Source organism: Danio rerio, chromosome 18 (genome assembly GCF_049306965.1).
Source record: "Danio rerio strain Tuebingen ecotype United States chromosome 18, GRCz12tu, whole genome shotgun sequence".
NCBI lineage: Eukaryota > Metazoa > Chordata > Actinopteri > Cypriniformes > Danionidae > Danio > Danio rerio.
In genome coordinates this window covers 9375001-9398590 of record NC_133193.1, presented here as the reverse complement: position 1 = coordinate 9398590, position 23590 = coordinate 9375001, and the positions used below count along the sequence as shown (strand labels likewise).

Genomic DNA, 23590 nt, shown 5'->3' with positions numbered 1-23590 from the left:
CTCAGTAATGCAAACGTGTGAATAAATGTGTAAAAATACATGCATGTTAACTGTCATTTTAATGTGATCAAGTGATTTTTCGTCGGGATTTTTCTTAATCTGAACACATTTAACTCTTACATAACTACAATATTTACACTCCTCCATAAAATGTATAGCAGATGTGACTGTATGGGCTGCTTTTCACTGTACTTCGTGACAAAAAAGGAATATTGAATGTTGCTCTGTGTCCATGATGTGTTTTTGCGTATTTATTTGTCTATAATATATACAGTTGATTATAATATTATAAACAGAGAGATTAACTCTTTGTCATGGACATTATTTCTAAAAATAAGCTTGATAAGTTGTCTGTAGCAGGGTGGGGCTGACGTCACAGGCGCGCGTCCTGAAGGCACTGTAGTCCGTTTATAGCCTAATGTTAGCTTTTCAGTTCTTGCGTTTGCATTTAAGATCCAAAAGTGCTCAAAGTTGTATTTTCATGTGAGGATTATCCGGCTGGACAAAACGTGTAAGTGTAATGAACTGTGTTCGAACACAGAGCTTATTATTTGCAATCTTCGAAAATCCTATAGGGATTTTCACGAGGGAACCAGTTTTATGCTCGCAGCCGATTAGCCTACAAAGTGATGTCATAGTTCCTCCACTCTATTGATCTAACATTATACATTTTTTACAAATACAGATATTTAGTCATGTGGTGAAATTGTATTCATATCGCAATGTATATCGTGAAATCAAAAAAATTGCAATGTTAGAATTTTCCAATATTATGCAGCCCTAGTTGGTGGTTCATTCCCCTGTGGTGACCCCTGACAATTAAGGCACTAGGCTGAAAAAAAAGAATGAATGAATAATTCCATATATTTTTGTGTGATTTGAGTATAAAGTGTTGTGTGTGTGTCTGATTCTCCCTTCCCGGTCAGTTCTGTTGTAGGGCACAGGGGATCTGCACATTGATAAATTGTTTTGATTTACCATTCACTTTCACATCCCCGTCCAGTGCTGACCTACATTCAGCTCGGCACGACTATGTGTGTGTGTGTGTGTGTGTGGTCTTAGAGTAATGAAGGCAGGAAGAGAGAGAATGAGAGGGAAGGAGATGAAACCGTGAGATGCTTTAAAATGCCTCCCTCTTGCCCTTTGTTGAAATATTCGCTCTCTCTTTTACACGCTTGTTCGCTCCCATCCCAAGCTGTTGTTTTGTTTGTTGTTTATTTATCATATTCCGAAAAGACAATTATCTTTGCCCCAGTGACCGGCGGCTATGTTAGATGACTTTAACTGAGTTTGGCTGCAGAAGTACAGGCCCTTACATCACGCCTGCATCGCCACCCATACATTCAGCACAACAGAATGATTCTTTTTGGGCGTTAAATTCTGGCTGCGGTGTCGAGTCAGCTTGGGCACCTGAGGGAGAGGACATGATCTTGTCTCACCATATTATGTAGTCAAACTTCGGCCACTTGACTTCTTTCCTTCCGGGTCATCGTTTGATCTCGGGTTTCCACTTAACGAGTTCGTTAAGTAATTGTGAGTAGAGCAAATCTGCCCTTTCGGATCTGCCTAGGGTTTGTAAAAATACGCCGTTGCGAAGGACGTCTTCACTCTTCACCGATGCGGGAAGTAAAGATTTAGCGCAGATCAAAGATCAGCTGATGATAATTTTCTGTAATGAGTCTCTGTCTGGTACTTCAGCATCCATTTGCATTGTATGTGCTCGATGGAAACGGCAGCGCTTTCGAGACTGTCTATCCTGAAGACAGATGCTCATTAGTCTCGCACAGCCAGATTGTGACTATCAGTATATCGTCTGGTGCACTTTGCAGATTTAGCCTGGCCAAGAGGCGCTTACCTAGGAAGCCGATTTACATGTAAAACAACCAACACCTTTAAAATTTTTTTTTAAACTATTTATTTATTTATTTATTTATTTATTTATTTATTTATGTTTTGTTAATTGACATAGGGGAAGGTGAACTTGATGCCACAGAAATAAACCGTCATAGAGCACAGTAAAAACATAATGGTCTCTGAAAAAAAAAAAAAAAAAAAAATATTTATACAATATAGTTAAAGTCAAAATTATTAGCTTCCCTGTATATTTTTCCCCATTTTCTGTTGGAAAATATTTTTTTTTAGCACATTTCGAAACATAATAGTTTTAATAAATCATTTAACTGATTTATTTTATCTTTGCCATGATCACAGTACAACATATTTTAATAGATATTTTCAAGATACTAGTATTCAGTAGTAGACAATCAAAAATAATATTGCTAAAAGAGGGCTAATAATATCGACCTTAAAGTGGTTTTTAAAAAAGTAAAAATCATGTTCATTCTAGCCGAAATAAAAGAAACAGGACTTTCTCTCAGAAGAAAAAAATATTATGGGAAATACTGTGAAAAATGCTTTATAGGAAATATTTGAAAAAAAAAAAAAATAGTTTAACCGGTATATTGATACTGACGGTCATGGAAATCCCAGGGGGAGGGGGGATCGCGCTGTATCCTGCTTATGATAGAGAAAACAGCAGGAAGCAGGCATTAACAAATTCTCGTTTTAATTACAATTCACAAAAATGCAAGATTTGGGAGAAAAGTAAGGCTGCGAGTAGAGGTAGATGATTCTTCAGTATGATTGCGAACTAATCTCACGGTCATATCTTTTCTGCGGTTATACATGGGTTCTACATGGAATGTAGCATTACGTTTAAACTAAGTCTGGTGGTGCAACACAAAAATATTTAGCAGTGTGTAAATTGTAACTTGGTGTCACTTTAAGTAACAACTAGGCTACGTTTTAACCTGCGCACTGCTGGTGCAACTGGCCCCAGATAACAAATAATGGATTTAACAGACGAAAAACTGTGCGTTAGATATACACAAGATGTATTACATGTCAAGTTTTAACTACAATGGAGAGATGAGATCCAGTGGTACATGTGAGATGGACTGGCCGAAGTAAAGGTGCTCTCAGCTGGAGATCTGATGATGAAGCTCCTGCTGGCAGGCTGGGAGTCAAGAGTCCGCATAACCATACGTGCGTCTACGTTCGCGGTGCGTCTTCGCCGGTGTGGGTCGTCGAGGAGAGTTGAAATCAAGTCAACTTTATGATAATGAGCTATGACGTGGTTCGGTGTCTAGCAATCAGAATGAAGAAGTACTCCGCTTGAGAGGAGTTATGAGAACACAGACCTGTGAACTTTGGTTTCGACCACAGTTGTTCCCAAGGGTTTGATTAATGCGGTCACCCAATTTTCAATTATTTACAATGATGTTTTTTTAACATTAAATAAGTTACTGGCGAGTTACTGATGTGCATTAATGTTATATATATATATATATATATATATATATATATATATATATATATATATATATATATATATATATATATATATATTAAAAAAGCGGGAATCTCATGTGACAGTACAAAACAGTATTGCTGTTTCAGGATATTTCAGACATGCGGACATGCAACTTGATCTTCCGTTGTTAAATTAATTTGATTACGCTCGAGAGCATGTTTTATGCAGAAATGTAACTGATTTGATATGCTGCAACGGCTCCTTTAGATACGAGGTCAATGTAGCGAATTTTGAAGCTCGCCGCCGGAGCTAAAGGCAGACAGCGTTGTCGTCAGGGAGGCCAGAGCGACCTTGGACGCTCTCACCACTTTCGGTGTGAACGCACAGTAAGCTGAAGCACAGCGTCAAAGATGCGCTATATTTGTGAATAAACTGCTGATTCGAGTTTAAAAAAATCTATATTCTCACCTGAAAACTGTTAAAACTTTATTTTGTGACATAACGGAGGAGTACTTTTAAATCGAGCAGGTTTTCTCCTTCGCCACGAAGAGCTTAGTATGATCCAAGATGCGATACTCAATAGAACGTTCCTTTGCAACAGCAGTGCCCAGCAACAGCCCTGCTATTCCGCCATTTTGGAGTAAAAGCGATCGGCTGTCCATTGGATCTTAATGCTGTTGTAATGGCAAGCAGCTGCTTTGTTTTTTATTCATTTATTTAAAAACACATTAAAGCTGAGATACAACCTGAAAGACAACAATACACTACTTAAGGCTGATTTATACTTCTGCGTCAAACGCCGGCGTATGCTACGGCGCTGACGCTTAGCCCTTCGCCGTGGCCGTCTGCGTCACTGATGTGCACCTCTCAAAAAACTACACGTCACAACAACGTGTAGCGCAAGCTCTGTGATTGGTCGGCTTGGTAGCACTGACGAGTCTGGGCGGGACCGAGAGCCGCGCGAATGGCGCGAGCAATTGTTTACAAGTGTGGAATCCCGTGAAGGAGCTCCGGATGGAAAGTTTTGTTTTGTGTTTACCTCATAGTTAAAGTTGTTGTGCGTTCGCCGTTCCTGCCTTAAAATGAGCGAGTTTGAGTCACTTGTACAACCAGGAAGTGTTCAGGAAAAGCAAAACAGAAGCGAAGAAACTCGACACAGAGGAACATTTACAACTCACTGCCAACTAGCATTTCGGAAGTGTTAATGCATACCGACAGAGACAGTGCGCAGAAGTATAAATGCACAGCTGCGCGCGTTGCCTGCGCCGTGAGTTACGCCAGTCACTTGACGCAGAAGTATAAACCAGGCTTTACTATAACAATCATCAGCACTTTTATTGTTTATTTTACAGACTTATAATAAACCGTTGTTCTATGGGAATTTTCATTCCAAAAAGGCCGCCACGGCATCAAGTGCCCATTTCCCAAATCCCACTAGAGTGTGGCCTCTTGGTGATTCTATGCTCTTTGTCCGCCATTAGCGTTTGCTGGTTTAGCTGCAATGCATTCTGGGATACCTGAGCTTTACAAGTTACCTCTCAATGCATTCTTGGCCAAAAGGGAGGAGCACGTACACATCCGGTAGTTTTATCTGTACTTGGCAAGATGTAAACTTTGAATTGGAACAGTACTCCGGTGACTGTTATCGACGTTTTATGAGGACACAAGAACGCAAGTACAGACAAGAACGCATATTGAGGAACAGCCTCTGTTTTTTCATATGTTTATTTTTAAAATGTAAAAACATTGTTGTTATTATTGCAACATGTAGTACACAGACCCAGCCAATCAGCTTGAAGTTTGCAGTTTTTCATCGCTCTCAGCATTACAGTGTGTACAGTTCATCAGACAGTCTGTAGGCGTTGGGTCTGAGACTGACTCTGGGTACTCATTAGTGAGTTCAGAGATCTCTGCTTGAGTTTTAATGCTGTTTTCTGAGCTTCATTGTTTTAGTTCTCTCTCTCAGATATGCTGTTTACTTGCTCTCAGTGCTAAGCCCAGTTTTAGATGGCAGATTCGGCAATTGAACGCCTATTAGTGGAGCTGAAGCAGAAGCACTCAAAGAAATGAATCTTGAGAGAGATCTGTTGTGTAACTTGAATTAAGACACTGATCTATGTTTATTATGTACAAATAACACTCTGTGTGATGTTGGTAGCCGGGTTTGAAGAAAAATGTGTCTCTGTAACATCAAGTGTTTTCTCTAGACACCTTTATTGTTCGTTTATAATTATTATTTTGATTTTTAGATGATGTTTTGCAATTTCAATTTTATATTCATTGTGGTAACTCTTAAGGTAGCAATTCACTCTATACTGTAAAAATATCATTACAGTAGCAGTTTTCTGTATTTTGTGAATCATGTTTTTATTTTTCCTTGTTTATTTGTGCATTTCAATTGCAATATGGGACCTTGATTTTTCTCCATCAACTTTTAACCTTAAAAAGTTCAAAAAGTGACTTTTATTAACACTTTAAAGTTTAAAGTTCTGTATATTCTGGATTGGTGTTGCATATTACTTATTTCTCTATAAATTATTTTTTATACATTATATAATTTCAAATTACTAAAATGTCAATAAAAGTCACTTTGTTAAACTGTAGAGTTAAATTAGCAACATCAAAAGTCGACAGAGCAGAGATAAAGTTCCCATAATGCAATTCACAAACATAAATAAATGAAAAAGACTCAAAAAATACAAACACAATTAATCAACAGATATTTTTACAGTGCATTAACTATTATCTGCCTATTATTAAGATATTTACGGTTTATAACTGTTATGATCGCCAACAGTGTTGCTCTTGTAGACTGCTGGAGAACACTCCATTTTGATTAATGTAAGTTGAGATGACTAGAAACGTTATTTGATTCAAGTAAAAATTTAAGGGAGCACAATTTTGTTGTATAGTTTATTATTTTCACATTCAAAAACAGAAAAAAAAACTTCTAAAGGTTTGTAACCACTTAAGGAACCACTTGGAACCACTTTAAAAAATGGCTGTGATTTCAACGGTTAAAAACTGTAAAAATGCTACAGTACAAATCCGTAACCTGGTTAACAGTATGTTTCCTTAATATATATATACGGTAAATAACTGTAAATTTACTTTCCCAGAATCCCCTGCATGGCACATAACTTTTTATGCATTTGTTGACATCAATATGGATCTTTGTAGTTGTTTCCCCGTCAGTTATGGACATTAGAGATTCATGTTACATCTAATGTTGATAAACAATGTTTATTTCATGACTTTAATTTTATGCGTGTTACCATACTGGTGTTTAGTAACTGTGTCAATGACACTGAGCACCTTCTATATGCTGATACTCTTTTCTGCTTGTGGGAAATGTTAATTGTGATGAGCATTGGCTCATTATGTATCTTCCTCATCACCACCTGCACGTTGGTGTGCTAATATGTCTAACTGTGTAACAAAAGATGTGTAGATGTTGGTCATTCAAAATACAGATATAGTGCCTCTATAAATTAAGAAAATATGGTAGTTTCCTGTAAAAATTAGAAAGTACTTTTATGGTTTGTACCGTGTTTTTAACGGTAAAGTATTGGCAACCACAGCTACCGATTTTTATTATTATTATTTTATTTTTATTTTTTACCGTAAATTTTACGGATTTATTTTTTACGGTGTGCGTAAATTATGAATAAGTTTTCATTTCAAACAAACTTATCCTTTAAATCGATATATATAGAAAACGTGCAACGTAAGTTTCCTTACTATCTTCCAACAAGTAACAAGATTATAATGACTTGAAGATGAAGAAGCAGTTTTCTAGCAATCCTTCTGGAGGTATTGATGCTGAAACCATATATTTTGCAGCCCTAATTAGCATTAATTTAAATTAGGAATAAAGCACATTAGTAACAAGGTTTGCAGTTTTGATGCTTTTGAAGGGATAGTTCACCCCAAAAAACTTGTTCCAAACAACAATCCCTGTTGAACACAAAAGAAGATAATTGAAGAATGTTGCAAGCCAGTATCCATTGATCGCCATGGTGTTTATTCTAATATAGATGTCAATGGCTCCTACTTTCCAACATTATTACACTGTTAAAAAAAATGTAATGACCAAAATTCAAGACAACAAAATAAGGGATCATGCTGGGGCCAAGCTGGAGTCTCTCTCTGATCCCCCGGGCTCTGCAATGGTTGAGGAAATTCCAAATTGAACCAAAACAAGCGATTAAAATTGGCTCAATTGTCAACCAGCAGAACGTGGGAATTAAATAATAATAATAATAATAATAATAATAATAATAATAATTCAAGACAACAAAAATGTTTGTCACTAAATTATTTTAATAACTTAATCAGATTTCCCCTAAATTGTTATACAATGTCTTTTTTGTCAGTTTGATTGATGTAAGTTGAGATGACTAGAAATATTAATTTTCTAAAAATATTCTAAAAATATTAATTTGATTGAACTAAAAAATTTAAGGGAGCACAATTTTTATAGTGTATTATTTTTTCTCATTCAGAAACAAAAAAAGAAACTCCTAAAGGTTTATAACCGTTTGAAGGTGTGTACATTGTGAATAAGTTAAGAATATGTGTATATATATATATATATATATATATATATATATATATATATATATATATATATATATATATATATATATATATGAAAAAGTGCAACGTAAGCTTTCTTAATAATTTTCAAGAAGTAACAAGATTATAATGACTTGAAGGTGAATAAATAACAGGCTGAAGTAGCTTTCCAGCAATCCTTCTGGAGGTAACCTGTATTCCAAGGGAAGTGGGCGAAAGATTAGATGACTTTTGTTGTATAGATCTTACAGGCATTAAAGGATCAGTGTTAAACGAAATCAGTGTTTAATGAGATGGATAGATGGAGATACACTTGCATGCCTTATCTGCATTCAGTGTACTCTGTAGTACGTGAAGGGTCTGAGTTTGCTTTTAAATAACAACTTGATATTCAGGATGTGTGTGGTGGAGTCTTAGAGAGAGAGAGAGAGAGAGAGAGAGAGAGACAGGTGAATTTCCGCAGGGCTTCCGTGACACTGAATGAAGTGTTGAGGAGTTTATCACTCTTAATCAATCAACGATGCTAGAAGCATTGAGACATGTCCAAACCAAAAAGCAATAAGCAACAAACATGCAGTGTTTGTGTCATGAGAGAAATCTATCGATCACCAATCATCATTTATCAAACGACTTCTAGTTGTTATAGTTGACTAACTGCTGTTGAATAATTGAACAACGATGCAAGGGAGGAGGAAATATGATGAGAGAGAGGGATCTGAATGTAACCCCCCCCCCTCTCTCTCTCTCTCTCTCTCTCTCTCTCTCTCTCTCTCTCTGTGTCTGTCTGTTGTGGGACAGCAGATAAAGCTGTTGAATAATTCAGGGTGTATTGAGTGCCTCCTTTCAGCTGTGTCTGCCTGTTAGCTGCTCTTTGCAATGGCTGAAGCATGTGGAGAGAACAAGTGCTTGAGAGCAAGGCAGGCAGCTGTGGAGAAAGAGAGATACAATTCTACTGTAATATCATAAGCACATTGTTTTACAGAGCAAATTGTGACCTAAATGTTGAAAATGAGGAGTATATGTTGAAAATAAATGTGCTATATGCACACAGACTTTTCATTTTCAGTCAGCAAGCCCAAGTGCTTCCGGTAAACTGTTGCTTCATTACAAAATTGCCACATTTAAAGTCTGTTTTCTAAAAAAATCAGTGATTTTCATTACCCGATTATATATGATATAAAGTGGGTCTCAGACCAGATGAGAAGCACTGCATTAAATTAAATATTTTCTCGACTTCTCTTTAAAATATGGACATTTTTCCTGCCCCAGTGTTTTCAGTGAAGTTTCTGCTCTAGCCTGCTGCCACTGACACCGCTTGTGTTTACACAGTCTTTCATCTTGTTTTGCACTTGAACAACTAAATGAATGCTTGAATCTAGTTAACTGATTGTATTTTAATTGCATTACAACACCAATGCTGTAAAATTAACCTTATTAAATTGAAAATAGTCAGATAAACCTTTCACCGAAAGTGTATCATTGGCTGAAAAACACTAGCTGTGCATATATCCCATTGGTATGGAGATTGGGGACAGATTTGTCAGATTGCCAAGATTGTTGTAGATGTCTTTGAAATCATTTGAATGTATTAAAGTCAAATTACAAAGGTTTAGGTTAGGGATCATGATGAAATAAGAGTTTTATGTGCTGTTTAGTTTAGTTTTGCTCAACTGAATGAAGCTGAAAAAAAAGTGAGGGTTTATGTCAGCACATTGCAAGGATGCTCAGTTTGGTTAATGTCAGCTGGTGGTCATATCATATTATCGCATGACTGAACACTCAGACATTCAGTGGAATATGGTTGAAATAGGTTATCCCAGTGTTTCCCAACCTCTTTCTGAAGGCACACCAATGGACCCTTTTCACAAGCCTGTTATGACGCGTTTAATGGTCATCAGCATCTTAAATCCTTTACAGTTTTTAATATTTTTATTTTTAAAAAATGTATAAGCATGTATTTATGTATGTAGTTATATCATCTGTGCTTCAAATTACAAAGAGAATGAATTACCGCTTATGTGAGGTGTTTCTTATGCAGCGTGTATGGGACAGACAGAAAAGTTGAGGTCGTTCTCTCCTCTGGCTGCCATCATCAGGCTCACACTTTTTTTTCCTTTTTTTTGAAAGTCTTCATGACATAATTGTGGAGTTTTTTTTATTATTATTTAAGCAAATAAGATTGTAAAGAAATTATTTGTTGTATTCTCCCATTCACTGCGCTCTAAGTTCTCCCAACTATGACGACGTCTGCTACTGAGAAACCTGGAAGTGTGAAAAGAGTCTAACCTCTCCCTAATCATATCATCAGAGCATTAGAAGAGACTCCCAAACCTGAAATGAATAGGTCAGATAAGGGAGACATTCAAAATATGTACTGTTGGTGTACCTCCAGGAACACTGGGTTATTTTATACGAGTATAACCTTAAATTGAGGGCCATGTTTTTGGAACAATGTTTAAAAAATTGCCAAAAAGAAGAAGAAGAAGAAGAAAAAAAAAAGCAGAAAATGAGAGGTTTGAGATGCGTCCTGGAAAATAACAAACTGTACATTTTAAAAAGATTTTTTACTTTGAATGGACCTTCAGTAAATCTTGCATTTTATTATTGTGCGTGTGTGTGTGTGTGGGGGGGGGGGATTGGCTGTGTGTGTAAATGTTATCTTTAAATGTTATTTGTGATGAATGCGTCTATCACAAAAAAACATTTACTGATAACATTTACACACACACACACACACACACACACACACACACACACACACACACACACACACACACACACACACACACACACACACACACACACACACACAGAAAAATAAATATGGTCAGATGTGTGTGTGGCGGAGCATTAGCTCTCTTACCTGCATAATTTCCACTAGTTAACAAAACTATGCACATGATAGAAGCAGAGTGTAAAATGCTATCTTGTTTTCAGTGACCACTGCTAGAATGCAACTCATTAATTTCAGTTTTATATTAATTTTTTTAAATAATATAAACTGTTACAGTTTTTGTATTTTTGTTGTAACTTACTGGCAGCACTGTTTCCAGCAATTTACCGCAACTGCCTCTTTACAGTAACCTACTGTACCTGTCACAGGGCTCGAAATTAACCTTTTTTCTTGGTAGCACTGGTGTTCCTAACTTCAAAAATTTAGGCGCACCAGACAGAATTTAGAAGCACCCACCAAAAGTGATGAGCACCGTTACAAGTTTTACATCAACAGATTCTATTATATATTAACACTCTAATCCCAACTAACAAATAAACAAAAACCCGCATGCGCTCACCAGCACTGCACGCACTGCTTAACGTGAATGAGATAAACTGAATTAACAATAATAACTGTGCTGTTCTCACGGGTGGTGTCTGATATTGCACATATTATATTATAACTTATTTATTGCATAAGCTTATTGTAGTAAGCCGCAATATCAGTTTCATCTCAGTGAATGCATGCTCTTTAGCGATGGGGAACGCGGTGTCAGTCACATGACTGACAGCAACGTGGCGATTAAATGAAGGATTAAATAATGTCAGAACATCTTGTGCTTAATGTGTAGATTCAGGGGCAAACACTGGGACCTGAAAACTCTGTCCCACCGGCTTTACAGTGAATGCTTTAGTCATTTTCATAGCGGACTTTAAACACTGGAAGTCTTTTATCCACTCTTCGAAAATCTTAAATGCTGGACTAACATTAAGCACATGATAACTTATCAGATCTGCCATTATTTGTAACTTTAGGTGGTTTCTAAAATTAAATCTGTCACTGTTGTTTTCATTCTCTCATATCCAGACCTTTATATTTTCGCGACTGTAGCTCCCTGTCATCTGAACTGAGTGATTGACAGCTGATATTAACCAATCCATTCGCGTTCTGTTCAAGCGCAGTGGGCCAATAAGAAGAGCTTGAAGGCGGGGACAAGCATTGCAGGCTTTGTTTACTGCAGCAAGTGGACATGTCAACTGTATTTAACCTTTCCTGAGCGCTGCGTTTGGTGTTTTTAGGTGAAAAAGATGCTTAATGCATGAATGCCTCCTAATTCCACGCATGTGGCGAACATTTTGCTGTGAAAACTGGTCTCACGACATCAATTTTATGTACTTGCACAAACGCTCCCAAATAAATTTTAAGGTCGCATGGATAAAATTTTCGGCGCATATGCGTAAATTGAGCGCAATTTTTCCATTACTTTCAATGTAATTTATTTTTAGTATTTACCACTGAATTTAATAAATTCCAATATCTGTGGAATTTACATTTTTGTGATGCATATATTTTTGTGATACAATTAATTAATCATATTTTCATCAACTGTCTTATTTTTGTCTTCAACTACAGTAGCGATACTTGATTACTTTGATTACAGTAGAATTCCTAATATGCAGTAAGTTACTGTAAACATTTTTAAATTACCCACAATGCAGTGCGTATTACTGTAGGATTAATTTATGTAAAATAAATTGATTTAAGTAGAATTTATGTAGTATTTTACTGGGTGTTTTTGCAGTAAATAACTGTAAAATTGTTGCAATGTCTATCAGTGTATAGTCAGTTCTATTTGTTGCAATGTTTGCTAATATTTGTATTCAAGCCCATGTCTATTCAATAAAAAATTACATTGCAATTTATTGATGCAATCATAAAAATTGCTCGGCCCCATCACTCATTTTTGATGCCGCTCAAGATGAATTTTAACCACACAGAACTGGTCGAAATAAATATTGAAGCCTTCAGTGACATATAAAACACATGATATTTACAGCATGACAGGCGAAACGCCTTCTGAAAGGTGTGCATAAAAAAAAAATCCATAACTGCAGTGACAAGCTAGTCTGCAGACCCGAGGCTGCGTGCCAAACACATGCTAATTCTTCCGCCGTCAGACTGACACATGATTGGAGTGTTTTTTTTTGTTGGACACCGTTTGAGTCTGGTACTCCGATATGTGAACAAGCAAAACAGCACTTGCTTTTGATATTGGAGTGATGCTTGGAGTGACCCAGAAATGACGAAATGTCAGTTCGCGATTTGGGACGGGGAAAAAAGGAATCGCTATGAGCAAGAAGTGAAGTGGCACATTGACACTTCTGAGATAAAATGTCAGACAGGCGAGAGGCAGAGAGAAGAAAATCTCTGGACAGGGTCTGCAGCAGGTGTGATAGGGGTGAAGAATAGCCAAAGTCATTTTCTTTAGGCCCCGTGACAAAACAAATGACAACTCTGACCTTTTAAAGATGTACGCTACCGGTCAAAAGTTCAGTATCATGTAATATGTTCAAATGTCTTCAAATGACTACTTACTAAAGCTGCATTTATTTGATCAAAAATGTAGTACAACTGTAAATTTGTGAAATATGTTTAAAGTAACTGGTTTATTAATGAATGTAGTGAAATGTCATTTTTTCCTCTTTTTTTAATGCATTTTACTACAGTCTTTAGTAGGGCTGCACGATTTCGGAAAAATCGGACATTGCGATGTTTTGTTTTTCACCAGATTACCTAAAAAGCTCTGTTTAGCAAAAAGTCAGGTACAGAAATGAAACAATCTAATGTAAAATAGCACTGCATAGACTTAATAGTGTAAATAATTAAGTTAAATAATTTGCATTAAAATTGTTGGGCCTGAATACTTTAAACTCTCTTGATATGCTCACAAAGTAAAAACCTTCAGTGACTGTGGCTCATGGTCAAGTTTAATTCCAATTCAACATTGCAGATCATGCAATGTGACTGTTGTGGATGCACACATTGCAATGTCACATAATTCTTATATAATTATATAATTAAATTAAAATATAATGAAATATATAATTATATAATTATTATAATATCCTGATTTACTGTTCTATTATGATCAAATATTAATCATTATTTTTCGAAATATCATTGTTAAAAATTTTGAAAATCCTGTGATCATTTGTACTGTTTTTTTTTTAACATTATAAAGGTCTTTACTTTCCTTGATCTTTTGATTCTTGATCAAAAGTAAATATTTGTTCATGATACTTTTGAATGGTTAACAGTGTATTATTGTTATTATCAGTGTAGCTTCGTATGTGTGTAAACTTTACATAATACTACTATTACTACTAATAATAATATTAATAATAAACTATTCTTGAGGATTACATTGACAAATTCGAATTATATCTTATTATGTGACAAGTAATGATACAGGAAATGGAGCTTTAAAGGTGCAGTATTTGGGCCCTTTCATACACCCGGCGCAATGTGGCGCAAAGTGAGGCGCAATACTCTTTTGCTATTTTCAGCTATGCGCAAGAGTCGTTTTGAGGCGTTACTCTACGCTATTTAAATAGCAAATGCATTGTTTATTCATAACAATTTGCTTTTGTATAATGTTATTATTATTAGCAGTATTATTTATTATATCCATATTTATATTTGTTTTATTAAAAACAAGCTTAGATTTGCCCACCTGTCAGGTTTTAGACCAAATGGGGCATAGCATGCGTTTTAGGATATAACTCAGGTTTTTGAGCACATTTTGTTATTATTGTTCATTTATTTGTTTGCTGGAAATTAAAACTGAATTTAGAAAGTTTTGAAACAAATATTTGAGCTTAACTAACAAAATTTTATTATTTATTGGCTAATTAATGTCTGTGCCCAAAGGTTTCCCTATCCTAGAGCGAAAGTGAAAGTAGATCATTTATCTCTCATTCTTGGTAGATGCTCTGTTTAACTGTTTTCTGTTAAAAAACTGTTAACTGTTAACTGTTTGCTTGTGAAATGCTCAGTTTTTCCACTTCCACTTACTTTACGACATGTTAATAGCAAATGCGCTTATGACGCGACGCAAGGCTCTTAAAGGGAATTGGAGATGAGACTCTGATTGGTTTATTCTCAAAACACACCTATAACTCATTAAGAAAATAAACTCAACCCTTTTAGACCATGCCCCACGGCGCAAAGCGTATTTTCCCATCCTTAAATTAGCGAAAATGCATTCTGACACGCCCTGAAAGTGTCAAAATAGAGCCCTATAAGTTTGACACCCAGTGGTTGAACTAGGTATTGCACTCCTGGTTCAAAACACATTTTTTAATCTGGCCCTCTAACAACTTTCTCAAGCGCAGGGTTCTAGATTGACGAAACCAACAGGAGCGAGTCTGACTATTGAGCCTGAACGAATATTTTCCTTATTAAAATAATTTTTTTCTAACCAACACCTGAAATTTATATTTTAGAAATGTCTTTTATATCTCACAACTGAATAACAGGATAAACCTTCAATGATCCCCTCAGGTACACCTCATGTGCTTTATTCAGTGTTAAATGCTAATAATGTGTGGTTGAATGCCATTTTACATGACATTTATTGCCATACTACTGGAAGCAGCAGCAAATAGTTCACCTCAGATCTTGAAAATAAAATATACCAAAAAAAAGTCAAAATTTCCGACACGTAACACACATTTTCAAAGTAGAATATCTGACTCTAGCATTGTTTTTCAGATAAACTAGAATGTTCACTTAGCATGTTTCTTAAGTATCTGCAAACATATGGTATTTTTATGCTTTAGAAGAATCAAAAACTTGCATACAGCAACTTTAAATCACATAAATATTTTTTTTTCGCTACATTTGACAAGGAAACATATATTTAAGTTTTAATTTTATTTTTAAATTTCACTTTTTTTCTTTACCGCATTTTTGATTAAATAAATGCAGCAATGGTCAGAAGAATAATCTTCTTTAAAAAAAAAAGGGTAAACATGAAGACTTGAACAGGAAGCAGAGCTTACTAATGTTAGGACTGCCTATTGCTCTGATGGGGAACTTATTTAAATAAACGTCTTTAAATATTAGCAATTAGTCAGTTTCAATTACTCTTGGCTACTGCAGTTTGGTTGAGTGCTCTTGATTCCTGCAGACTAGGGAAATAAAGTCATAACTGATTATTTTTTTAAAAAGCAGTCAGACTTCAAGGTCAGTGTGTGTTATTGGAGTAGTTCAGTGGTAACCCCCAAGGCTCTGTACTTGGGCCACTTCTATTAAGTGCCTTGCACTGAGCAGTCATTTGGTATGACTGAAAGTTTCAGTTTGTGTCAGTGGGCATGGATATTTATAGCATTTTTAGAAGTGCTTGCTGCTTGCAAATATTATTAGAAGTGTGCTAATACACTTTTAAACAATCTGTTATTTATTTATTTATTTATTTATTCATCCATTTATTTATTTGTTTACTTATTTTTGCAATACAATGAATTAACATTTTCAGTGGCAAATTAAAGAAGGGTCCTGAGCCATAGAGAGCAAAATATGAAGAATTGTATAGTTGTAGAATAACTTCTGAATTTAAATTCCTGAATAATCAGCATTACAAATGAATACATACATAAACATTTAGAAGCCCATATCAATATTTTTTTTGTATTCTATTTTATATATTTAGAGAGAGAGAAAAAATATTAATTAAATAATTGCAGAATAACTGAATACTAAGAACTATTTAGACATGCATCACTTTTATTTTTTATTTTTAGAAGAGGGAGGGTTGGAAATAAACAAAATTACATTTTAAAAGCCCAAGTCAACATTGTATTGAATGTTTTGTACATTTTAATATGTAAGGGACTAAGCTGAAAATGAATGAATGAATGAATGAATGAATGAATGAATGCATAATAATACTACTACTAATAATAATATTAATAATAATAATAATAAATAAGTAATAAAATTATATATATATATATATATATATATATATATATATATATATATATATATATATATATATATATATATATATATATATATATATATATATATATATATATATATATATATATGGAGAATCTACACTTTGAAATAATAAAACCCCATAAATTGTACAAAAATGAATTGTTTAATTAATTAAAATCCTTATAATAATAATAATAATAATAATAATAATAATAATGTAATAATGTTAATAATAATAATATTATAAAATAAAAAAATAATAAAAAATATTAAAATAAAATATTATATGTAAATCTCATGCATTGAGAATCTACACTTTGAAATAATAAAACCACATAAATTGTACCAAAAATGTATGAATTAATTAATAAAATCTGTAATATAATAATAATAATAATAATGACAATAATAATAACAGTAATAATAATAATAATAATGTCGATAATAATAATGATATACAAATAATAAAAAATACAAAATAAATAAAAAAATATTAAAATAAAATATTATATTTATATCTCATGGATGGAGAATCTACACTTTGAAATAATAAAACCACACAAATTACACAAATATATTACACATATATATATCATGCATAAATTTGTAAGATTTCATGTATGGAGAATACACTTTTAAATAATAAAATACCATAAATTGTACAAAAACATGTTGGATTAGTTGGTGGTTTATTCCGCTGTGGCAACCCCAGATTAATAGAGAGACGAAGGAAAATAAATAAATATATGTGTATATATGAATCATATCTATAATATATGTGTATGCATGTATGTATGTATGTATGTATGTATGTATGTATGTATGTATGTATGTATGTATCTATGTATCTATGTATGTATGTATGTATGTATATATATATATATATATATATATATATATATATATATATATATATATATATATATATATATATATATATATATATATATATATATTTTTTTTTTTTTTTTTTTTTTTATTATTGATTTACAGCAACTTGTCATCATGACAGTGAGTTTTGCACAGCACTACTCACATTTCCCTCTAGAGAATGATCAAATCTAGCTATGCATGTGCGTTTCAGTATTAATTATGTTTCATTTGAAGATACTTGGGGTGTGTTTGTCTGCCATTGAGAAGTTTTCCATGTTGTTATCATAGTCAGTCTTGCTTGACTCTTATCTCTCAGTTGGGTGTGTGTGAGAGTGTATGTGTGTGTGTCCATGGGAAAAGACCAATCTGTCTTGATCTGTCCTTTGAGGCTCACACATACACACATTTTCCTCCTTCACTCGCACCAGAGGGCGTGGTGGAAAAATGAGCTTCCTGCCGCCAATCCCCGCATGGCATCGTAACGGATGGGTTTACATCACCAAACCCAATCTTACTCTTGGAGAACATCGGGAAATAGTTCTCTCTCCAACACAACACCAGAGAAAGTGCTTATGTTTTGAAGGAAAAGTGTGATAAGCCCTAAACACTCTCTCTGTCTCTCTCTCTCTCTCTCTCTCTCTCTGACACTCACTGCTTCTCTGAGGAACAGAAGAGACAGACTTTATCACCAGCAGATTAAAAATAAAGAGGAGGAGTTCGAGGAAAGGCATTCAGAGCTCGATCTGCAAGTATTGGTAAGTTCCCTGCACAAGGATTATGGTAAATGATTAGAATTCTGTAGGAAGACTGTTCTCATATGTGACCCTGGATCACATAGTCTGATTTTTCACTTGCATATTTGTGGAAAAAGCCAAAAATATATTGTATTAGTCAAAATGATGCATTTTTATTTTAATGCAGAAAATCATTAAACAACCATCGGTAAAATCGTTTCACATGGAAGCATTTTTAATCGTCTTACTAAAAATTTATGAAAGCATATTAGTAAAATTAGTAAAATTGTAAAATTGTATTACTAAAACCTTAATTTGGACAACTTTAAAGTCAGTTTTCTCAATATTATGATTGATTTGAACCCTTAGATTCTTGATTTACAAATAGTTGGGTCCCACTTTATATTAAGTGTCCCTAACTACTATGTACTTACATCAAAAAATAAATACAATGTACTTACTGAGTTTATAATGTATTTGAGAACAGTTGTGGTGCTTTTGAGTTGGAATAGAGGTTGGGTTATGGATAGGTTTGGTGGCATGGGTAGGTTTAAGGGTAGGTTAAGGTGTAAGGGATGGTCAACAGTGTATTTACAAATGTAATTACAAAAGTTAATTACTGATGTAATTACATACATGTATTTAATCAAGCATAAGTACATGGTAAATACATTTATTTACACAATAAGTACATTGTAACAAACTATTAATTACTATGTAAGTACATATTAGTTAAGGCCACTTAATATAAAGTGGGACCAATAGTTGTATCTTGGCCAAAGTATAGTCTTATGATAACAAACCATACGTCAATGGAAAACTTATTCATTTGACTTTCCGGTGAATTACAAATCTCCAAATTTTGAGACTTATAAGGTCCAGGGTCACATATAACGTATTATGTCTTAGCAGACAAACATTTACCAAAAAAACATTGTGTGGCTTTGAGTATTTCTAGCAAAATGTTAGGATTATGATGGTGTATTTAGCTCAAAGATTAGCATAGAGTAGAAGTCAAAATTATTCACCCTCATGTAAATTTTTTTCTTTTCATATATTTCATAAATGTTGTTTAACAGAGCAAGGTTTTTTTTGGTAGTATGTCTGATGATTTTTTTTTATTTTAGAGAAAGTCTTATTTGTTTTATTTTGGCTAGAATAAAATCAGTTTAATTTTTTTTTCAAAACCATTTAAGGTCAATATTAGCCTCCGATTGTCTACAGAACACACCATCATGACTTGCTTAATTACCCTAACTTGTCCAATTAGCCTAAATAAGTCTTTAAATTGCACTGTTAGCTGAATACTAGTGTCTTGAAAAATATCTAGTCAGATATTATGTACTGTCATCATGGTAAAGATTAAGAAAATCAGTTATTAGAAATTAGAACTGTGTTAAAAAAATCTCCTTTCCAACAAACAGAAATTGGGTACAAAATACACAGGGGGGCTAATAACTCCTGAATTATTAGCCCCCCTGTATATTTTTTACCCAATTTCTGTTTAAGGGAAATTATTTTTTTTAACAAATTTCTAATAACTGATTTCTAATAACTGATTTCCTTTATCTTTGCCATAATGACAGTACATGTCTGTTTCTTAATTGCAAGAATGCAGAAAAAACAGACTTACATTCTTGTGAAGACCAGACTGGCGAGGTCACAAACTTTTATATATATATATATATATATATATATATATATATATATATATATATATATATATATATATACATACACACACACACACACACACACACACACACACACACACACACACACACACACACACACACACACACACACCTATATATATATTTTATCGCAAAATTTTCCGCAAATGTCTTGGAATTACCACCACAAAATTTGTTATTTTTTTTTATTGCAAAAAAGCATACAAAAAAAGAGGGGGTCTATAATATGTTCATTTAGCAGGCATTCATTTAATTGAAAACAAGTTAGTAAACATTTATAGATTTGTAAGATTATATAATTTGTGTAAAGAAAACATGATTAGATAGGGCCTGGCAAAAAAATCAGAATGTATAATTATTTTACTGTGAAGTTACATATTATTTGCTTGTAATTATAGCAGTCGTCTTTTGCACCTAATAGAAATGTGTGTTTAATAACACAGTTCATCAGCGGTACATATGTTTAAAGCATGAAGCAATAATCAGGGATCTTATGGCAGATAACTGGAAGTAATTAGAAGCAATTAAAGTAATAAATTAGTGGGAGAGCAGAGTAAGAAGAGTGGAGAAGAATAATTATGGTGTTCTGAAGTGAATTGTATGAGAGCGAAAAACATTTACTTTTGTGATTTAGCAGGTCAATTATGTCACCTGGAGTCCATACAGTAGATGTGAGGTCAACCAATGGATTCTGGGAGAAATGATGGCTTTCTGTGACTGTGGTGGATATTCTTCAGAGACTCTAGTATTGTAAGTGTTATCAATTTCCCTTAAAGTTCCTGTGAAGTGCATTTTTGTTCAATGTATGACATAAGCTCAACTAACAATGAAGAGAGGGTGGGACTTAGAGTAGCTCCTCCCCTTTGATAAAAACAGCCAATGGTGTTTTGTTTTATAAAAAATCTACCAGTGAGAGTGGTTGAGCTCAAGTGCATCAATTGAAAAGCAAATGAGAAGCGTCCTGAAGGGGGCGGGGCATGTCAGATTCTAGAGAGCATTTGATTGGTCAAGATTTGATGAGAAACTAAAGTGTGAAATGACATAAAATCGTTAATTGAATCTGCTTTTCATGAAAGATCCTGGTTACAATTTTCTCCATCCAAAACTATATGAGTGACATGTATTGCATATTCTATAGTCATGTTATGATTTCAGCAGCCCTGAGACCAAGAAGCAAACCACGATTAAATATTGTCAGCGTTTTTAATGCCGAGCATTTATTTATGGCTCAATTTAATGTGCTTATTATAGGCCTGATTCAGCCATTTTTAGTGGCCACCAGCAGCAGATGTGTTCATTTATTGTACATCAATCTGCTTTTTAAATATAATCGAGTGGGCTGTTTGCTATAATTTGGGAGATATTTGTCACTGAGCATTTACAAAAAGACTTGTGAAAATCACCTCAGGCCCTGTTTTTACATGGTGTTAATATGCCTGTTTGTAAAGTCTTGAGCTCGTCCAATTTTAATATTAGGTAGATTTAGGTCAGGATATCAGGTCACCAAAATTCAATGTTTTGCCAGAGTCTAAGGACAACATTATTTTGACAACCAATAACGTCATCAAATGACTTTGATGACTTAATATTTGCCGTATTTGGCGGTTGGCATCAAATATTAACGTCAAAAACTGACATTTATTCATCATGTATGGCAAACACAATATAATGTCTGATAGACGTCATAGTGTAACGTCCACACAACGTCAAGCTGTAACATCATGAGACATTGATATTTGAGTGATTTTAGGTTGTTTTGTAAAGTTACCAAAATCTGACATTGAGCCAAAATTCTAAACCAACATCACATTAACGTCAAATACTGACATTTATTGGTCAGGTATGGAAACCAAAATCCAATGTCTGATAGACGTCATAGTAGTAACGTCCACACAATGTCAAGCTGTAACATCATTATGGACGTTAATATTTGATTTTAGGTTGTGTTGGAAAGTGACCAAAATCTGACGTTGAGCCAACATCTTAAATAAACGTCACATTGACGTCGAAGACTGACGTTTATTTGTCAGGTATGGCAACCAAAATCCAATGTCTGATTGTCATAGTGGTAATGTTGGTCAGTGACGTCAATCAGATTTCCAAACAAAATGCATGTCCTGTGTCTGCTGGGATGTTAGTTTGTTGCTAATTAGTACATTTGAATGATTGTTGTTTATTAATGTCTTTTATATTCTATATTTGTGATAATTCAGGCTGTATTGATGCTAACTTAAGCATAAATTTTGGTTAAAAGGTGTATTTTTATTAGTTTTTATTTTAATTTACCACCCTCTTTTTCTTTAATAAATCTTTTTTACACTAGATATAAACAAATAGTTCCTCTCAGGACCTTCAGAACAACAAAAACACCAGTGCAAAAAGTCACAAAGTCATTTTTAACGGGCTTCATTTTTTGAGAGGCTTAAAGTGTTAACACTAAAAAAATAATAAATAAAATTAAGAAACAAAAACAATAGTTTGGCACATTTTATTCAAATTTGGCCTGTGGAGCACATAATCACCATCATCCTGTTTTGAGCCCTGCAAGCCAAATTAATTAACATTTTGTAATTATTATTATGTGTGTGTGTATTGGTATGGATATAAGAATTTTATTTTATGTGTGCTGTATATTCAAATAAATTTGGATGTGTGCTAGTAATAGACCTAACATCGCAGTAGAGAAATATCCCTTTAAATTAGGTGGGCGATATGGCAAAAATGGCCAGCGCAGTAGCATAGTGGCTAGTGCTGTCGCCCGGCTGGGTCAGTCGGCATTTCTGTGTGAAATTTGCATGTTCTCCCTGTGATTGTGTGGGTTTCCTCCGGGTGCTCTGGTTTCCCCCACAAGTCCAAAGACATGCGGTACAGGTGAATTGGATAAGCTAAATTGTCTTTAGTGTATGTGTGTGAATGGGTCTTTCCCAGTGATAGGTTGCAGCTGAAAGGACATTCGTTGTGTAAAACATCCGCTGGATAAGTTGGAGGTTCATTCTGCTGTGGCAACCCCACATTAATAAAGGGACTAAGCTAAAAAGAAAATAAATGAATGAATGAGTTATATAGCAAAAATGCAGTCTCTATTATTATTTATTATATTGAACGATTACGATATGTGTTTCGATATAAGTTGTTAATGCTTTCAAATTTAAAACAGTACCCCAACAATGAACATATTTTCGGCCTATAAATTTTTGGTGGCCAAAAGTTCGGTACATTACTAACATCAACACACTTTAAATTCTCATTGTTGCACATTTCTGCTGTGTGATTGGCTCTTGGATCAATATAGATTAAAAAGTCCAGAGTTTTTCAATGTTATTATAACATTATCATAAAATGTATCGAGATTCTATATAATATTGTTTATTGGCCCAGCCCTAATCTAAGTGAAGTTTATTTATAAACTAATTTCGAAAGGATCATGTGCTTATAATTGCTTGCGGCTGTTCCCTCATTATTCAATTCATGATTCACCATTCATACGATTCCTTAGCCACTATTAATATCCTAAGTTCCATATAACAGCCATCTTCGTTTTGAAGCCCCCATCCACTCCCACCTTTTACCCCTACTTCTCTTCCTTTCCTAGTTGGGTGGCATGGTGGCCCAGTGGTTAGCACTGTTGCCTCACAGCAAGAACGTCACTGGTTCTAGTCCTTACCAAGCCAGCCAA

At 34.3% G+C, this 23590-nt stretch overlaps 1 protein-coding gene across 2 annotated transcripts in view; it reads left to right on the top strand.

The window, feature by feature from the left end:
* The window catches only part of shank3a (SH3 and multiple ankyrin repeat domains 3a), a 569169-nt gene that overhangs the window by 5450 nt on the left and 540129 nt on the right, over window positions 1-23590 (top strand). Inside the window, exons 2-3 of one of the 2 annotated variants that reach the window (XR_012394288.1) lie at window positions 18157-18241; window positions 20552-20664. The gene's annotated coding sequence lies outside the window, so the exon portion shown is untranslated. Of the gene's footprint in view, window positions 1-18156; window positions 18242-20548; window positions 20665-23590 lie in introns of both variants that reach the window. The other variant, XR_012394287.1, reaches the window with a different exon arrangement.